Source organism: Notamacropus eugenii, chromosome 4, assembly GCF_028372415.1.
Source record: "Notamacropus eugenii isolate mMacEug1 chromosome 4, mMacEug1.pri_v2, whole genome shotgun sequence".
NCBI lineage: Eukaryota > Metazoa > Chordata > Mammalia > Diprotodontia > Macropodidae > Notamacropus > Notamacropus eugenii.
In genome coordinates this window covers 185,274,830-185,292,173 of record NC_092875.1, presented here as the reverse complement: position 1 = coordinate 185,292,173, position 17,344 = coordinate 185,274,830, and the positions used below count along the sequence as shown (strand labels likewise).

Genomic DNA, 17,344 nt, shown 5'->3' with positions numbered 1-17,344 from the left:
ATTGAAAGGTTTCTCTTTATGAATTGGAGAATCTGTGTCTGAGTTTAATCTTTCTTTTGAAAACTCAGAGGATACACCTTTGCATGTGCTTGTCCCTGGTCCTTCCTCTTTGCTTACTCCCTTCTACGGGCCCCATGACAAGGGCTGGGAATTAGATTTCAGTATCCTCCACCCTTTGGCGTAGTGACTTGCTCATACTAACTTTAATATTCAGAAAGGTCTTTAATCTTACCCAAGCAGGAATTCCTTCTACTGACACTGATTACAACCACAACCTGTCTTAGTCGACAGTCTTCTTAAAACACAGTGGCCTCAGTCATCAATTGGCAGCCAACCTGCCAATGTGGTGCTTTTTCACATTGGTAGGTTCTTGTAGGAGTTTGTGATCGATTGGCACAGTCACTGAGAACAATGCCATGTTCATGGAGCATCTTAAGGTTTGCAGTACACTTTTCTGCCACCAGCAGCAGCAACAGCAACAGAATGCGACAGTGGTGCAGAGAAGATGCCACCAGAGCTGGCTTTTGAAGGATAGAAGGAGCTTTAATAGGCAGAGATGGAGAGCAGGAAGAAAGAATAGGCCTTCTGGGGTCCCCAGAGACAACTGAAAGTCAGGGTCACCTGTTCCCTGGAGAGTTACTTCTTTCTAACCCTCAGGCACCTCATCTGTCATATGGAGGTAATAACCTTCTCACTACCTCTCAGGGTTGGTATGAAGAGAGCATTCTTAAATCACTAGAGAAAGGAAAGATCTTCCAGGCATCATGATGCAGTGGAAAGAACATTGGATTTAGAGTTCAAGAACCTGGGTTTGAATCCTATCCCTGCTACTTACCACCTGTATAACTTGTAGCAAGCTACTCCTTAGGCCTCAGTTTCCTCATATGTAAAACAGAGAGGATGGACTAAAACTTATAGGTTTTTTTTACCTGGAGTCCATGAACTTCTTCAAAAAAAAATGGTTGATAACTATATTCTAATATAATTGGTTTCCTTTGGAATCCTATGTATCATATTACATGCATATAAAAACATTATTCTGAGAAGGGGTCTATGGGCTTCACCCAGATGCAAAAGGAGTCCAGGACACAAAGAAAGTTTCCAGTGCTTTGGACTAGATGGTCACTGAGGTCCCTTCCATATCTAGAGCCATGATATTGTAAATCCTGTGAGGTAGGTAGTATGAGTATTATTTTATACTCATTTTGTAGAGGAAATTTCAGCTCTGAGAAAATATGATTTGCCCATGATAACACAACTAGTAATTATTAGAGGTAGGGTTCAAACTCAGTCTCCTGAATTCCACTCTCTACCATAGCATGCTTCCTCTGAGTGAGGACATAGTCACCCCTCTTACATAAGGCATGGAGTATTAGTACAAGGAAGAAAGGAATGAGTGAATGAAAGAATGAAGAAAAGATTTGTGTAGGAGCCTCAGGTGAGCCTTTTTTCAAATTCTGGCTGGACACAACCTCTCTTTCCTCCCTTACCTACAACCAGTGAATGAAGCCCTCTTTTCCCCAGGAAAGCTACAGCTAGATTTAAAAAATGGTCTTAGTGGTATGCAATGCTGCAGGCAGGGAAGATATTGGATAGTCTGGGGTTTGCTGTGTGCCTTCATGTTGATCTTTCCCTCTGATAATCAGGTCATTGTCTGAAGGAGTTTAGTGCAATGTCCCCCCACCCTTTCCTGACTACTTCCCTATCTGTAAAATGGGGATAATCCATCCTCTGTCACTGCCAAGAAGCGCACAGGAGTATGAGAATCTTTCCATCAAAGGTGCTTGCAAAGGGTAGCCTGTTTTAAATTAATTCCAAGAGAAAAATAGGTTTGTCTGCCAGGTTTTACTGCTTAAAAATAGTCTATATTATTTGTAACTGTAACAAGCTGAAGGGGAACACAAGCCAGTCCTTGGGGTTGGTGCTTTACATGACTCTCTCTGCAATGGAGTGAGCGATAAGCCAGCCTTTCCTTCTGCTGGGAGGGAAGAATTGGGTGGCTTATCGCTCTTGGCTGAGTGTGTTGTCATCAGACCCGGCTGGTAAAAATGAAGGCTCTATCTCCTTAATACAAATGGTGGCAGGCAGGAAAGAAGAAAAAAAAACCCACAAAACCCTGATGTGGGGGGAGGAGAAAAGGCTCGAGGGTGAGCTGTCAGGGTAGCTTGTAAACTGTTCCTTGTTGAAGACTTGGCTGTCTCTGTCATTTGGTCTCTTTGCTGGCAAGGTTCTCAGCCCACACCAGGCACAATGCTGATGTCTAAACATGAGCCCAATTCATTATGCAGAGAGGACGGAGGATTGGATGTTTTGTTCTCTGGGGAGACAGGTTCTGTGTCTCACCAAAAGAGCTGATGCTAGACTTTATTTACTCATTTACCTGGAGTAGTATTATATATTTATTTATCTCAAACAGCTAATAAGGAACTCATGCTGATGGCAGTGTCTTCCTGTTTTTCCTCTACAGTTGTATGTGCAGAAGATACATAAAAGAGATATTTCCCACTCCCGCTCTTCATAACCTATTCCAGTGAACTGGAATTGATCTGGAATTGCTGCACATCTTTTAGGTAAAAATGAGTAGTGGCCATTTGAGAGCTGATGGGCCCATGTTCCCAAAGCCCAGACACCACTTTAGGCTAGGCATAGAGTTATGGAGGAGGAACTATATCCCAATGCCCCTTGTCCAAGAAGAAGGAATGAAGGAAAGAAAAAAGGGAAAGAAATAAAGAAGGAAAGAAAGAAAGAAGGAAAGAAAGAAAGGAAGAAAGAAAGAAAGAAAAGGGGCTGTAGGAGTTACTCTGGCCTCATGGACACAAGGCCAGGTGCCTCTGCCTTCAGCTGTCTTCCATGCATTGTTTCCATGCAGCCTGGGAGGCAGGTAGTGCAAGCCAAGCTTCCCATTTCCCACTTCCCTTCCCAGGAGACAGCTGGGGATTGGGAAAGCACAGTTGTCATTGATGGGTCTGCCCTGGTAGCTTAATTTGTGTCTTTCCAAGTGAAGTCAGAAAGTTTAGGTTAGAGACACTCAGACCTTTGCATAGCACATGTTGCATGTAGCTATGATATTAAACATTTGTATGATACTCCAACAAGTCCCAAAAGTACACGGGAAAAAGCCCAGACCCCTTTTCTGCTAGAGTGTGGGATGAGAGCATGTTACCAGGGGTAGGCGGGGGTGGCAGCATATTTTCTCAGTCTTTGTAGAGGGCAGTGTAGGGTTCATTTTTAAAATAGACTTCTATCTTTAAAAGTTGAGGGGAGGTGTGGATAAAGGGCATGGAGGAATGTGTCAATATGTTAGAGGGTCTGTATTTAAAAAAAAAACCCACTAATTTAATATAAAATTGCCTCTTTTTGAATCCTCAGTCCTTAGCACAATGTCTGTCACATAGTAGGTACTTAATAATTGTTTACTGATTGATTAATTAAAAATGTAACATGAAAACAAAAGGCAGGGGTGAAGGTATCAGTAAACAGAGAATGCCCTCCAGGCAAAACTCTGGTGTGGACATAACTTTGGGATTTTTCTTTATCCTTTTTTCAACTTCAAGTGTCTCATGTTTAGTTTTGAGATTCTTGGCATAGTTCTGATGCTTATATTTTATCATCTTATTCATTCTCCACTCATTAAAATTTTGTTGTTGTTGAGTCGTGTCTCAGTCATGTACGACTCTTCATAACCCCATTTGGGGTTTTCTTGATAAAGATCCTGCAGTGGCTTGCCATTTTTTTCTCTAGCTCATTTTACAGCTGAGGAAACTGAGCCAAACAGGCTTAAGTGACTTGCCCAGGGTCACACAGCTAGTGAGCGTCTGAGGCTGAATTTGAACTTAGGTCATCCTGACTCCAGGTCCAGTGTTCTATCTTTTGTGCCATCTAATTAATTAATTGCCTCACTGATTAAAATAGCACATTATAACTGTGGGAAGTTTTATCCTACCCAAACTGCTTTTACATCAAGACCTCTCTATGTCCTCACTTCCCTTCTTTTCTTTCCTCCAGTCTTAACAGGTAAATGGCCTCCATCCTTGCTGATCCCTCTACTTGTACCCTTAATATTAACTCTCATTTCTGGAAGCAAATCTAATGGCATTCTCTGTCTTGATCCTTGACATACCTGTAGTATTTGTCACTGCTGACCAGCCCTTCCTTGAAAGTCTCTCTTCTGTGGGTTTCATCATCATTACTTTCTCCAGGTTCTCTTATTGGAGAACCTGTCTGACCTGCTTCTTTTTGTCTCCTTCACTGGCTAATCTTCTTCCTCACACCTACAAGTGGGTGTCTCCTCTAAGCCTCTAACCTCTTACTTTTTCTCTTCTCTCTATACCAAGGCAGCTAGGTAGCACAGTGGATAGAATGTTGGACCTGGAGTAAGGAAAACCTAAATTCAAATCCGACCTCAGACACTTACTAGCTGTGTGACCCTGGGCAAGTCACTTAGCCCCATTTGTTTCAGTTTCCTTAGCTATGAAATGGGGATGATAATAAGAGTATCTACCTTCCAGGGCTGTTGTATGGATCAGATAAGATATAATTTGTAAAGAACTGGGCACATAGTAGATGCTTAATAAATGGTTGTTCCTTTCCTTTCTAGCCTCCCTTGTGGCGATCTCATTCACTTTCATGCTTCAATAATCACCTCTGTTCATTTGATTCCCAATTTATATAAAGTGCTTTGCAAATATTAAAGTATTATGTTCATAAGGCAGCTAGGTGGTGCAGCAGATACATGTTGTTATTCCGTCATTTTCAGTTGCGTTTGACACTCTGTGACCCCATTTGGGGTTTTCTTGGCAAAGATACTAGAGTAGTTTGCCATTTCCTTCTCCAGTTCATTTTATAGATGAGGAAGCTGAGGCAAACACTGTTAAGTGACCTACCCAGGCTCACTAAGCTAGTAAGTGTCTGAGGCTGGATTTGAACTCAAGAGGATGAGTCTTCCTGATTCCCACCCAAGTGCTCTATCCATCGTACCACTCAGTTGCAGATAGAGTGCTGTACTTTGAGTTAGGAAGATTTGAATTTAAATGGGAAAGATTGCTGCGAGAATAAAATGAGGTGATATTTGTAAAGTGCTTTGTAAACCTTAAAGAGTTTGAAAAATGGTATTATTGTTATCATCATCATTCCTCAATTCTCATTCCTGAGTTCCAGGTCTACATTTACAACTACCTGCACAACTTTCTCAGACAAATGTCTTTCTACCACTTTAAACTCAACATATCCAAAATAATTATGATGGTGATGGTGGTGATATCTAATATAGAGCAATTTAAAGTTTAAGCTAATTTGATCCTACTTTATGAGGTAGAGATGGAAAAACTGATGCCAAGGGACTTTCTCAGGCTCACACAACTAGTAAACATATCTGAGGTAGGATTCCTGACTCCAGGTTCATATTAGCCAACCCCTTTCCTGGCTCTTCCCTTGACTTCCCTATTTCTCTTGATGACACTGACATCTGTCAGTTACTGAGGGTCAAAGCCTTTGGAATCATCTTTGCCTCTGCCCTTTCTCCACCCCTCCACCTAATCAGTAGTGGAGTCTGCCTCCGCAGCATTCCTCCTCTCCCCATAAACTGCCACCATCTTAGTTCAGGTCCTCATGACATCTTTCATGGACTGTTGTGGTCTTGTTCTCTCCAGCATCCAGGAGTTCTGTTATTTTGTTTTTAACATCTTTGTCTGTGAAGTCCCCTCCTTGATACTGACCTTCCCCCCTCAATTCATTGTGAACTTTCTTTCCTCAAATTTTATTATAGCATCTTGCTCATCTCTCTCCTTTATCCTTCTTTCATTTTGCCTTATATCTCACTTATGTCTCTGCTATATTTTCACTATTGGACTGTAAGCTACTGAAGGGCAGAAACTGTCTTTCTTTCATCTTTGTACCCCCACTGCTTCCCAGAAGGCTGTGATTATAAGAAGTTTTTAAAAACAATTTATTAAGTTGCAAACATTATTTCAATTGTTATTCACCAATCTTGTGAGGTAAATAAGACAAATGTCATTATACCTATGTTGCACTGAAGAAACAAATTCATTCAGAGTGATTTGATGATCAGACCAAGACAGAACCTGAATCTCCTGATCTGTCTTTTCTTTTACAATGGATGTCACAACCTTTCACTACCTAAGACCTCTCTGACCATTTGACGTCCACCCCACCCAAGTTCTCTTGGGTCCTGTCTTCTGTTGGACTCCTAACAGGGATAAACTCTAAAGCACTTCTTCTAGCTCTTGATGCACAATCCTCTGAGCTGAGAGAAGATGTCATTTTTTATTTGGAACTACTTAAGGGATGATTCCATGTTGCTTTCTTAGCACACACTCAGGATTAATAGAATGAGCAAAGTTGTCCCTTCCAGGGCACAGCACCAGGGCCAAGAGAGCACGTGACTTGGAGTTAAGTGAACTGAATTCAAGTCCCAGGTCTGATAATGGGAAATCCGTTTAGTCTCTCAATCTTAGTTGCCTCATCTTTAAAATGTGAATAATATTTGTAAACCTACCTCAAAGAGTCATTGAGAAGAAAGCATTTCATAAATTTTATGAGTTATTTTAAAAGGTTTTAAATTTTATTTTATTGGTACAACTAACTATAAATTAATGCCTGGTGAGTGAATGAATAGGTTGGGATCCCTTTGGCCCCCCAGTTCCCCTGATATAAATGTCCTCCTAAGTTCTAAATTAGATAGTTCCTTATTTCTAACTACCCACACCTTCTTTCTCCAGTAATTCCTTTTCATGAAATTAGACTGTGCCTAGGGGATGGCGTGCTGTGCTTGAAACCAGGGAATGTGGGCTCTGTTGGTTCTCCTAATTGCTGTTGACTTACTTACTGGTTTGTCAGCACCAACAAGAAGAGTCTTTGTGTTGGAGGCTATAAAGCAGATGTGGGTGATACAAACAGTTCACAAAACTAATTGCTATTTGATGGGCCCAGAACCAGGAGGGGGAAAAGAAAAACTACCTCTTTTGGTGGGTGGGGTGCCAGAAGTGTGGTGGATGGCCCTCCCTCCCTCTCTCTAAGAGAGCCTTTTGACTGCACAAAGGTATCCTTCTTTCTGATGGCCGAGTCCTGCCTGGACTTTGGCAGGCTGCTTGTCTTCAGGCAACACCTCAAGTTTCTCTGACAGCCAGCTCACTGCTTTCATAGAAGGTGGAGCTGTGTGGCAAGTCGTTGGCTGGTGAGGCCCTTTCTGTGGTGTGTGGTATTTCATTGGGCATGAAACTGGACTCGTCTGGGAGGCTTTGCTTAGGGAGAAGCTTTTATGGCTGTGTCAACTAAAAGTAGATTCTGTTTGGGTATGGAGAACTATCTATCATCTATCTATCTATTTATATCTATCTATCTATCTATCTATCTATCTATCTATCTATCTATCTATCTATCATCTTTCATCTATCATCTTTCTATCATCTATCCATCTATTTATTCATCCATCCATCTATCCATTCATCTATTTCCACACCTATATATATATGTATGTATGTGTGTTGTGTATATATGTCTGTGTGTATACACGTATATAGATACATACATACATATATACATATTTCTTTGACACTATCTCTTCCAGTTCCCTCCTTTTGCCCTTTGCCAGTTTCAAACACCCTGAGTATGGGCATTCTGACCTTGAGATGGTCTCTGCTTCCTATCTGTTCCCTGATATCCCCTCAGTTGATCTGACTACATCCAATACCATGGGAGGCTTGCCCTGCTCTGGAGACAGATCTGGGACAGCAACCATCATAGCAACCTTTGTAATACTTTGTGGTACTTCCCTTTCCCTCTGGCACACCTGCTGCTCCTACTTGGATGCCAGCCCTGGTTACTTCTGAAGCGCCTTTGCTGAGGTCTGGAGGAGCCTGAGGGAAGGGTGATGTTTCCCCAACTCACCTTGTGTAAGTCAGGCCATTTGTCTCTTGTTGAAATGCCCTGGTCCTACCTTTCCAATAGCAACAATAAAATGCTGATAGTTTGCTAGACTGAAAATAAACCTCTTTCTTCCTGGGCAATGGCCAGAGGTCATATAAGACATCTTGGTCCTTGGAAGCAGAATTTTCAGGAGCTGATTTCAAATGAACTTTTCCACTCTGTTACTAGGTCAGAGAAGTCGATAGCACCTATCTCAAAGGCAAACATCAGTCATATGGTTTTGTGCAGCTGAAAAGCAATAATTATATTGTATTTAAAGTCAGGAGTCAGTCAGTCACTCACTCACTCAGCAAGCATTTATTAAATGCTAACTATATGCCAGGCATTGTACAAAGATACAATACAGGCAATGCAAAGAAAGGCAAAAACACAGTCTCTGTCTTCAAGAAGCTCACATTCTGAGGTAGACAACATGCAAAAAACTCTCTTCATAGAGTGTAAAAGGAAGTAATCCCAGAGAGGAGACCCTAATAGTATGGGGGATGGGGAGGAAGGAGGAGGTGGGAAAGACCCCTTGCAAATGTTGTGATTTGACCTGAGTATTGAAGGAAGCCAGGGAAACCAAGAGTCTGACTGAGGCCAGGAGAGAGAGCATTCCAGGCATGGGGGACAGCCCGTGAAAAGGCAGGGATTTGGGAGATTGAGTGTCTTGTGGGGGGCCAGTGTGGTGGTATCAGACCATATGTGAAGAACAAGGTATAAGGAGACTGCAAACAGAGGAAGGGGCCAGGCTGTAATGGGCCTTCGATGCTTAAAAGAGGACTTTATATTTGATCCTGAAGGAGATTTTGGTTCTGGTGTTTGGTTCCACCGCTAATGCTCTGTGTGCCCTCGTGCCCTCCGATCCAATCTCACTGAGTCCGAACTTTGTCAAAACAGATAACACCAGTCCTTTCTACCTCCAGGGGTTAGCATAAAATCCAAATGAGAAAATGCAGCATGAAAGCCACTCCCCTGGGAGCTATTTCCTTCTCTGAGCCTCAGTTCCCTCATCTGAAAAAATTAGGAGATGTTAGATTAGATAATCCCTAACCTCTCTTCCAATGTTAATATTCTATGATTGATTGAATAGATTGATTGATAAACATTTAAGTAGTTATGCTACAGGTGCTGTGGTCGGCACAGGTGATGTACGCAGTAAGAAGTTACCAGCCCTGCCAGTTAGGTGCTTACAGTCTAGCCAGGGGAGATAATATGCCCCTATACCAGCATAGACCAAAAACATAATGGTTGTTTGGGGAGGGGGCAAGGGAGGAAAAAGCTTCATTTAAGAGGCAGCAGTTTAGCTGAGCCTTGAAGGAAACTAGGAATTCTGTATGAGGAACAGTAGAAGGCCAATTTTGCTGGACTATAATGTGAATGGAGGAGAGTAATATGTAAGAAGACTGGAAAGGTGCAGTGCTGCCAGGTTTTGAAAGTCTTTAAATGCTAAACAAAACAGCTTATACTGGATCCTAGAGGTTATAGGGAGACTGAGGTTTATTGACTAATAAAGTGACATAATCAGAGTTGAGCCTTAGGAAAATATTTTGGCAACTTTGTGGAGGATAGATGGAAGTTGGAAGAGACTTGAGGCAAGAAAACCAACTACTACAAAAGTTAGTAGTTAATAAATAATAGAAAATAATAAAAACTATTACAATTGTAATAGCATTGGCTATGATGATAATAGGCCAGGGAAGTGATGACGCTAACGATAGAAAAATTCTTTGAAAATCAGACAGTACTGTAAAATGTAAGACATTATTAATATCATGGGAAACCATCCTGATTTAAGGATTCAAAATTCCAGGTTTCACATATATTCTGTGCATGATAACATGGTTGAAACATTGTTATTTGCCAGAGCTGCTTCAGGCCCTCACCTCTCTCCCCGTCCTGTGTTTGTGTCTCTATAGGGAGGATATGAACAGGCTTCTGTTGAAAGGGAGATTAGCAGGCATTAAAAATGTATTAGCATCTAATTAGGATGTTCTCGCTGCTATAATCAGAAAAGCTGAAAAAGCATAAAAATGTAGAACCTTGGAGATAAAAAAAGCAGGCAACCATATGAAAAATGACAGGCTCACATTTCATAGTACCCAGAGGGTAGCAGAGGACTTTCTTCCCAGCAATCCTGCAAGGTAGTTAGTGCAAGTATTCTTATTTCTTTGGATCAGAGGGGTCCTTTGAAGCCATACCTCAGGAATCTGTATTTGTGCATTGATTCTGATAAATCAACTCAAATACATGTGAGTTATTATTCTTACAAGGTCTTTCCAGCAGCACCAGTTAGAAGGATCAAGCACTTTTTTAAAAGCTCCGCTTTTTAAAACCCACTTGATTCTGACAAATTTCAGATGAACTTGTCTACTATGCAATGACTGGGCTTTCACAGACCAAGAGGATCAGAATTTTGAGCTGAGAAGGATCTTAAAGATTATATATGTTCATGCCTTATTTTTTACAGAGGAAGAAACTGAGACCCAGAGAGTGCCCACAACCAGTAAAGAACAGAAGCAGGATTTACACCTAGGTCCTCTGACTGCAGCAGGAGCTGTGTGAATGAGGCTAGTTTTCCTCTATAGCAAACTCATCCCAGTCTACCCTTCTTCACATGGCGCTAGGAATATTAGGAGCCTTGGCATGTAGAGCTGAATATAGGTCATGGTGACCCATTTTCAGTTTTAGGTTTGAAATGAGACTAGAGACTTAATCAAATTGCTTTGGGATTTTTGTGTTTGGTCTCAAGCTAAGAATCAGCATAGCTCTGTATCTCATCACAGTGTGCAGTATTGACTTTGGACACCCCCAGTGATCTGTGTGTGGTAGGGTGTGCTTATATGTGCATGGGTACTCACCTCAAATATAGAGATGCCTGTGCTTTGACTCCTAAACTCCCCAATTCTCTTTTGAATACTTAAAATTCAGACATGACTTTGCCCATGTATCATCACTGAAAATAGTGAAATACAGGATAAGTTTGCTCTAAAGGAAGGCTTGCCTTCATTCACATGATTCCCATCAGCAGCATGATAGAAAGCCTTGGTTTCAGATAGAAGAGATTCCAGTCTGATTCCCAGCTTTATTATTTCTTGGTTATAGGGAAGTTATCCTGCCTCTCTGGGCTGTGTATTTTCACTGAAGATAAAGACATGGGAGTTCATTAGGTTCATAAAATCAAAGAATTTTAGAGCCAACGTCATGATATCATGGAAAGACCTGAATTTAGTCAGAGAAGCTGGGCCCAGATCTCAGCTTTGCCACTTATTCCCCATATAACCTTTTGCTAGTCATTTCTACTTCCTGGGCCTCAATTTCCTTATCTTACCCTTTGTATACCATGCTTTCCTCAACTGTAAAATGAGGGGGTTAGAGTAGGTGGCTTTTAGGTCTCTTCTAGCTCTAAATCTATGATCCTAAGGTACCTTAGGAGAAGGAAATGACAACCCACCCCCATATCTTTGCCAAGAAAATTCCAAAGGAGTTCACAAAGAATCACATGCAACTGAAAGTATGACTGAACCAACAACAAAAGGCATCTTAGAGGAAAGTGGAGTCTACAGGAGGTCTAGGTGATTTTACCCAAGGTCACAGAGCCAGCTAGTGGCTGAATTGGATCTGAAACCCATGGTTCTAATACCCAGACCATTATGCCATAATGGTAAGAGTTTAGCTCCAAGAATAGATCAGATTAAGTGATTAAGAGTCTTGTTTGCTATAGGAGCTATAGGGAGCAGTGCTGGAGGGGGGGGGGGGGTGTCCCAACTCCAGCACTATGGGATTTTAGGTGAGTCACTTAAACTCTGAGGCACAGTGTCCTCATTTATGAGGATACTGATTCTTAGGATGCTTTCTTTACAGGGTATTTGTGAGAAAGAAGTATGAAATTAAAGGCATAATGAAGAGGGAGATAGCTTTGGAACCAAAAAGTTTTGGGTTCAAGTATTGTCTCCGACACTTAAGTTTATGTAACTCTTGATGTAATGCTTAACTTGTCAGTGACCTAGGCAGCTCTCTAAGACTCTTAAGTTGCAGAGATGACACTGAGCTTATAGGACTGTAGATTTAGATATAGAAAGAACTTTACAAGGTAACTTGTCCAAGCCTTTCGTTTCATAAGAGAAATTAACTGACTTGCCCAAAGTCACAGGATAAACAAGTGGCACAACTGGGATTTCAATTGATAAATACCAATCGATTTTTTAAGTGCCTACTATGTTCCAGGCAACGTGCTAAGCATAGAGACACAGAAAGAGGCAAAAGACAGTCTCTGCTCTCAAGAATCATACAAAATTTTTTTCTTTTTCTTTCTTTTTCTCTCTTTCTTTCTTTCCTTCTTTCTTTCTTTCTTTCCTTCTTTTTTTCTTTCTTTCTTTCTTTCTTTTTCTTTCTTTCTTTCTTCTCTCTCTCTCTCTCTCTGTCTCTCTCTGTCTCTCTGTCTCTGTCTCTCTCTCTCTCTCTTTCCTTCCTCCTTCCTTGGCTTAAAATTAACTCATTTATTAATAACTCACATTGTAAATCATAAAACACTTTCAGTCTTGCAAAACACGTTCCTCACAACAGCCCTGTGAGGTAGGCAGTGTAGATATCATTATTTCTGATTTGCAGTTTAGGAAAATGAAGCCCAGTGATGCTAAGTGATTTTCCCAAGGGGTTACACAGCTAGGGAGTATCAAAGGCAGCAGCTGAATTCCAGTCCTCTGACCACAAGCCTCTTTACACTTACAAATGCAATATTTTCCAGTCACATTTTTATAGTGCCACTGAATTGTTTAATTGTTTTGTGTCCCAATGACCAAAAAAAATTGTCACCTAGTAGCCTACCTACTTGTAAAAAGCTTCTCCAAACTGAGCTAGGTTAGTCCTTGCCAGTAAATTCAAGTCTCTTTTAAAAAAGCCGAATTAAACACTTATTTAATTCACCAGGTTTGGCATCAAATGATCCCCCTCTCCTCCAATCTAAGTCCTTTGATTCTGAATCCAGTCCTTTATTAGCAAAGAATCCCAAATTCAATCCTTATCCCTATTATTTTTATTACTGAAGTCACTGGCTGATATAGTACTCATTCTTCCAAGCAAAACATGGGAGATGGCATCAGGGTGCTCCATTGTTGAAATTTGGGGAGGAAGAGTCAAGTAGAATAGACTGAGAACGGACCAGGAAGTTCAGATGTTTCTGCAAGTGAAGTGAAGGACTGATTGACTGACGTGAAATGTGAATGTGTGTCTGGGCAAGGTTATAAAAAAGGTTTTATCTGTTCAGCCACAGCTTCTGCTATAGTCCAGAATCTATTCCTTGCTGTATCACCTTGTGGTGGTTCTACCTCTGAGAGAACATTTGGCAAACAAGACCCATCTTGCTTCTGTATTATCCCATCTGCAGGAAGGTCTGTCTGGTCAATGAAGATTTTCATCACCTGCTTAGGCTGAAGATGGCCTTGGCTGGAGCATCCCTATAACTGGGAAAGGGCTGGGGGGGAGAGGCCATACCTGATTGTGATTTCTTGTGGAGAAACACAGCTGCAAGGCCAAGCTGGCCCTAAGTGAACGTGGAGTGAGGACTTGTGCATCTGATTTGGCTCCCAGAAGATCTGTGGCTGTCAACAAAAATGGAATGATAAGAAGGAAGGCTTGGGGATGTAGTGGTGACTTTGCAGATTTCTACCATTGATTAGATAAGAAAATGTGTAACTGGAAATGTTCCAGTGGGGAAGAAAGGTTGTGATCATGCACTAATTCTTTTAAGGAATTGCTGGAGCCCTGGAATGTTGTATTGATAGCAACACTGTGGATGACCAGTGATAACCCCTGAGTCAATGGGCCAATGGCCCGTTTGCTGCTATTTGGCATTTCCTAGGAAGTATAATGGAGGAGACCTTTTGCAGATGCTCTCGGAATCTTCTTTGTATCTCCCTGCATAGATTTGGGCTTTCTCCCAAATTTCGTAGTTGTTAACTAGTGGACAGTGAGATAGGTAGCAAGTGGTAGAAGGGTGTTGGAAGTGTAAACTGATAAGGGAAGGGCTACCTATTAATATTCTCTTATCCACTCTCATTCCCAGAAGCATGAGGAAAAAGACATGGCAACAACAACCAGCTTGGAGTTCAACCAAAGAAAGCTTTCAGATCTAGTCATTGGTTATTCTTGCTCTACAGTGAAAGTCCTTAATCTGGAGTCCAAAGAATCCCTCCTCTCTCCTCCCCCTGTCCCTCAACAGGTCCATGGATAGATTTTAGCAGGTCTAAGAACTTGGATGAAAACACACACACACACACACACACACACACACACACACACATGCTCTCACATACACACTCACACTTACACACACCTCTCTTGCTCACTTTATTTTTATGTTGAAGAACTTCTGCCTCACAGTGTTAAAGATAATACTCATCTTTTATGGTGGACTCTTAGCACTCAATGGGCATCTAGGTGGCACAACAGATAGAGTGCTGAGCTTGGAGTCGAGAAGATAGATCTTCCTGAGTTCAAATCTGGCCTCAAACACTTATTAACTGTGTGACCCTGGACAAGTCACTTAACCCTGTTTGCCTCTGTTTCCTCATCTGTAAAATAAGCTGAAGAAGGAAGGGGAAACCACTCCCATATCTCTGGCAAGAAAATCCCAAATGGGGTCATGGAGAGTTGGACACAAATGAAACTGTAACAGCAATTAGTGCTTAAACATTAAGGTTTGACATTTAGTTCAGATCCAGAAAATGAATTAAAACAACTCTGGTTAAATACTTAACTGATCCTTGAGTGGAGTCTTTGCAGGTAGCTAACTACGTCACAAGAGCAGGATGAGTGTATTATTGTGAGGTAGATGATGAAAAGGGCAAATAAATCCCTTCTGAAATTTTGTAAAGTCCTGAGATTAATAACAACCCCAACACTGATAATAATAGCATGGAGAGTTAGGACATCTGGAGAATCTGGGATTAACTTCCTGTGTGACCATGGACAAGTCACTTCCCCATCTGGACCTCACTTCCTTGTGAAGAGGATGGACTCAATAATCATTTTGGTTAAGCAGCACCAGTGATGGACTTGAACTCTGCATTCTGTGTTTTAGACTCTGTTTTCCCACCTGTAAAATGAAGGATTTGGACAAGAAAGGAAAGGGGAATTTATTAAGCACCTACTATGTGCCAGGCACTGTGCTAAGCACTTTACAAATATTTTCTCAATTTGAGCCTTAACAGTAGCCCTGGGAGGTCAGTGCTTTTATTATCCTCCTATCCCAGTTGGGGAAACGGAGGCAAAGCAAGGTTAAGTGACTTACTCAGAGTCTAGCTAGGAAAGGTTTGAGGCCAGATTTAAATTTGTCTTCCTGACTCTGTGCTCTAGAGAGGCTTTTTGGGAGGCACCTGTTATGTTCCAGGTATTATGCTAAGGGGATGAGAATCCAAAAGGAGGATAAAAACAGGCCAGGGGAGCTCTCAACTGTCTTCAAGTCTCACATCCATTGGTTGTCATTTCTTTCATATAGCACTTGAAATTTTCAGGGGGTTCGTATTTATCTTACTATCACAGTTTAGGAAAAGAATCTAATCTTGTGATGAACGTAGTGAAGGCATTAATGCTGTCATTTTGTGGATGAGAAGAGAATGAGGTTTATACTTCATTTTATTTGAAGACAGATGCCTAATGAGTGAGGAGGGAGCAAGCAATGGAGAATAGTGAAATGTTATTGACTGATTTCCTTTCTTTTTCTCTTTTTATTTCTATTTTTTCTTAATTTATCTTCCTTTCTCATCCTCTCTCTCTTTCTCTCTGTCCTCTCTCTTCTCTCTCTCTCCCTTCTCCCTCCTCCCTCCTCTCTCCCCGCTCATGATTCCATCACTAAAGGGAATTCCTGTTGAGATAACCAATACAAATTTGTAACAACTTATACTCTTGAAGTCTATTTCTTCATTTTTTTAAATTAATAAAAAGATTGACCAACACCAGAATCCTGGACAAGATCTAATTTCTGTGGGAATCACTCATCCCTTACCAAGATGCATGTAGTCTGTGACAGAAGAGGGAGATGAATGAGGCAGTGAATCTTGTGGCAAAATGGGGTAAAATGGGTACTCGTGTTTTAGTAGGAGGTCATTTTGATGAAATCCATTGCTTAGGAACAGATTATTTAATTGAACACAGGGTGCCTGAAGGGAAATAAATAACTTCTTGTATACTTAGCTCACAAACATAAATGAATCAAGGGTCACAATGTCACAAGGGTCTACTTGGGGCAGAGTTAATGCCATTTTCTCTGATCAGTCAAAAGTATTTATTAAACAACTTTGACAAAAATCACCCTTGTACCAGGCATTTGTGTTTGGGCTGGATACAAAAGGAACTTAAAATGTAGTCACTGCTCTTCAGGATCTTACACACCATGGACACGAACATACCTAAATCTAAACACATGAGCACTTGGAAAATCCAACATTCACATCAGCGCAAATACGTATCATTCAGAGCTAGTATCTTAGTATTCAGGAGAGGATAAGAGAGGGTCAGAGCCAAATGCTGAGTCAGGTTGGGGGTACATTCTATCTTCTGTGCTATCAAGAACTTTAAGTTGGGTGAGGGTTTGGGGGAGATTGAGGGAGATGGCTTCAGGAAATCCATTTCTGAGTGGGCGAGACACCTACTTAGGTATCTCCAAAGAGTGAATAGGAGAGTTTATGGTGTGACAGCTAGTAGAGGCATATCATATACTAAGCACTAAAGAATAGTGCTAATCTTTTAAAATCATAGTGGCAGAGCAACCAAAAAGCCCCACTTGTTGGGGTGAACAGAGCTAGACAGTGTGGGTTTTTCTAAACATCTTGAGCTACTTTGGAAAAGTTTGGGGTTTGGCAAAACACAAAACACTTTTTCTAAAAGCCTCAATCTTTTTTTCCCTTTTCCATTTTGTACTCATGTTTATTTGGAGGGAAATAAATGTAATCCATATGTTTCAGATTCTTTCATTTAATTTTATGCAGCACTGTTTTCTCTAGGAGCTATTTGATGTTTAAGAAGCTTTTTGATCTTTTGTCTTAGGAGGAGGAAGCAACATTTTGTCATGAAAGGATATAAAACCAGATCCCCAAAGTTCTGCCTTTGCTATAGAATTGAGACATCTGGGAAAGAGCAGATTTCAGACTGGATCCTTTGGATTCGTTTTCAACCTGTTTCTCTAAAGCCTTTCCTCCTGTGGTGAGAACTCAGAGACTGTCCTTAGACTTGGCACAAAGGAGGGAAATATAGTTTTACTTTATCATTGAATCCCATAGTTTTACCACTGTTCAGCTAGAACCGTAAATCATAAATGGTTGTCACTTGGAACTTTCTGAACTCAGGAAGGGATGCTCTACCTCCATGTCAATTTTTAACCAATCAGAGTAGCTCTATGGGAGAATCCTATCCCATAACTCTC

The 17,344-nt window shown here is 41.1% G+C and overlaps 1 protein-coding gene across 2 annotated transcripts in view; it reads left to right on the top strand.

The window, feature by feature from the left end:
- GFOD1 (Gfo/Idh/MocA-like oxidoreductase domain containing 1) overlaps nt 1-17,344 on the top strand; it is a 150,501-nt gene that overhangs the window by 119,668 nt on the left and 13,489 nt on the right. The window contains exon 1 of one of the 2 annotated variants that reach the window (XM_072603858.1): nt 2,493-17,124. The exons of the other annotated variant lie outside the window; for it this stretch is intronic. The gene's annotated coding sequence lies outside the window, so the exon portion shown is untranslated. Of the gene's footprint in view, nt 1-2,492; nt 17,125-17,344 lie in introns of those variants that run through there. 2 annotated transcript variants of the gene reach the window in all.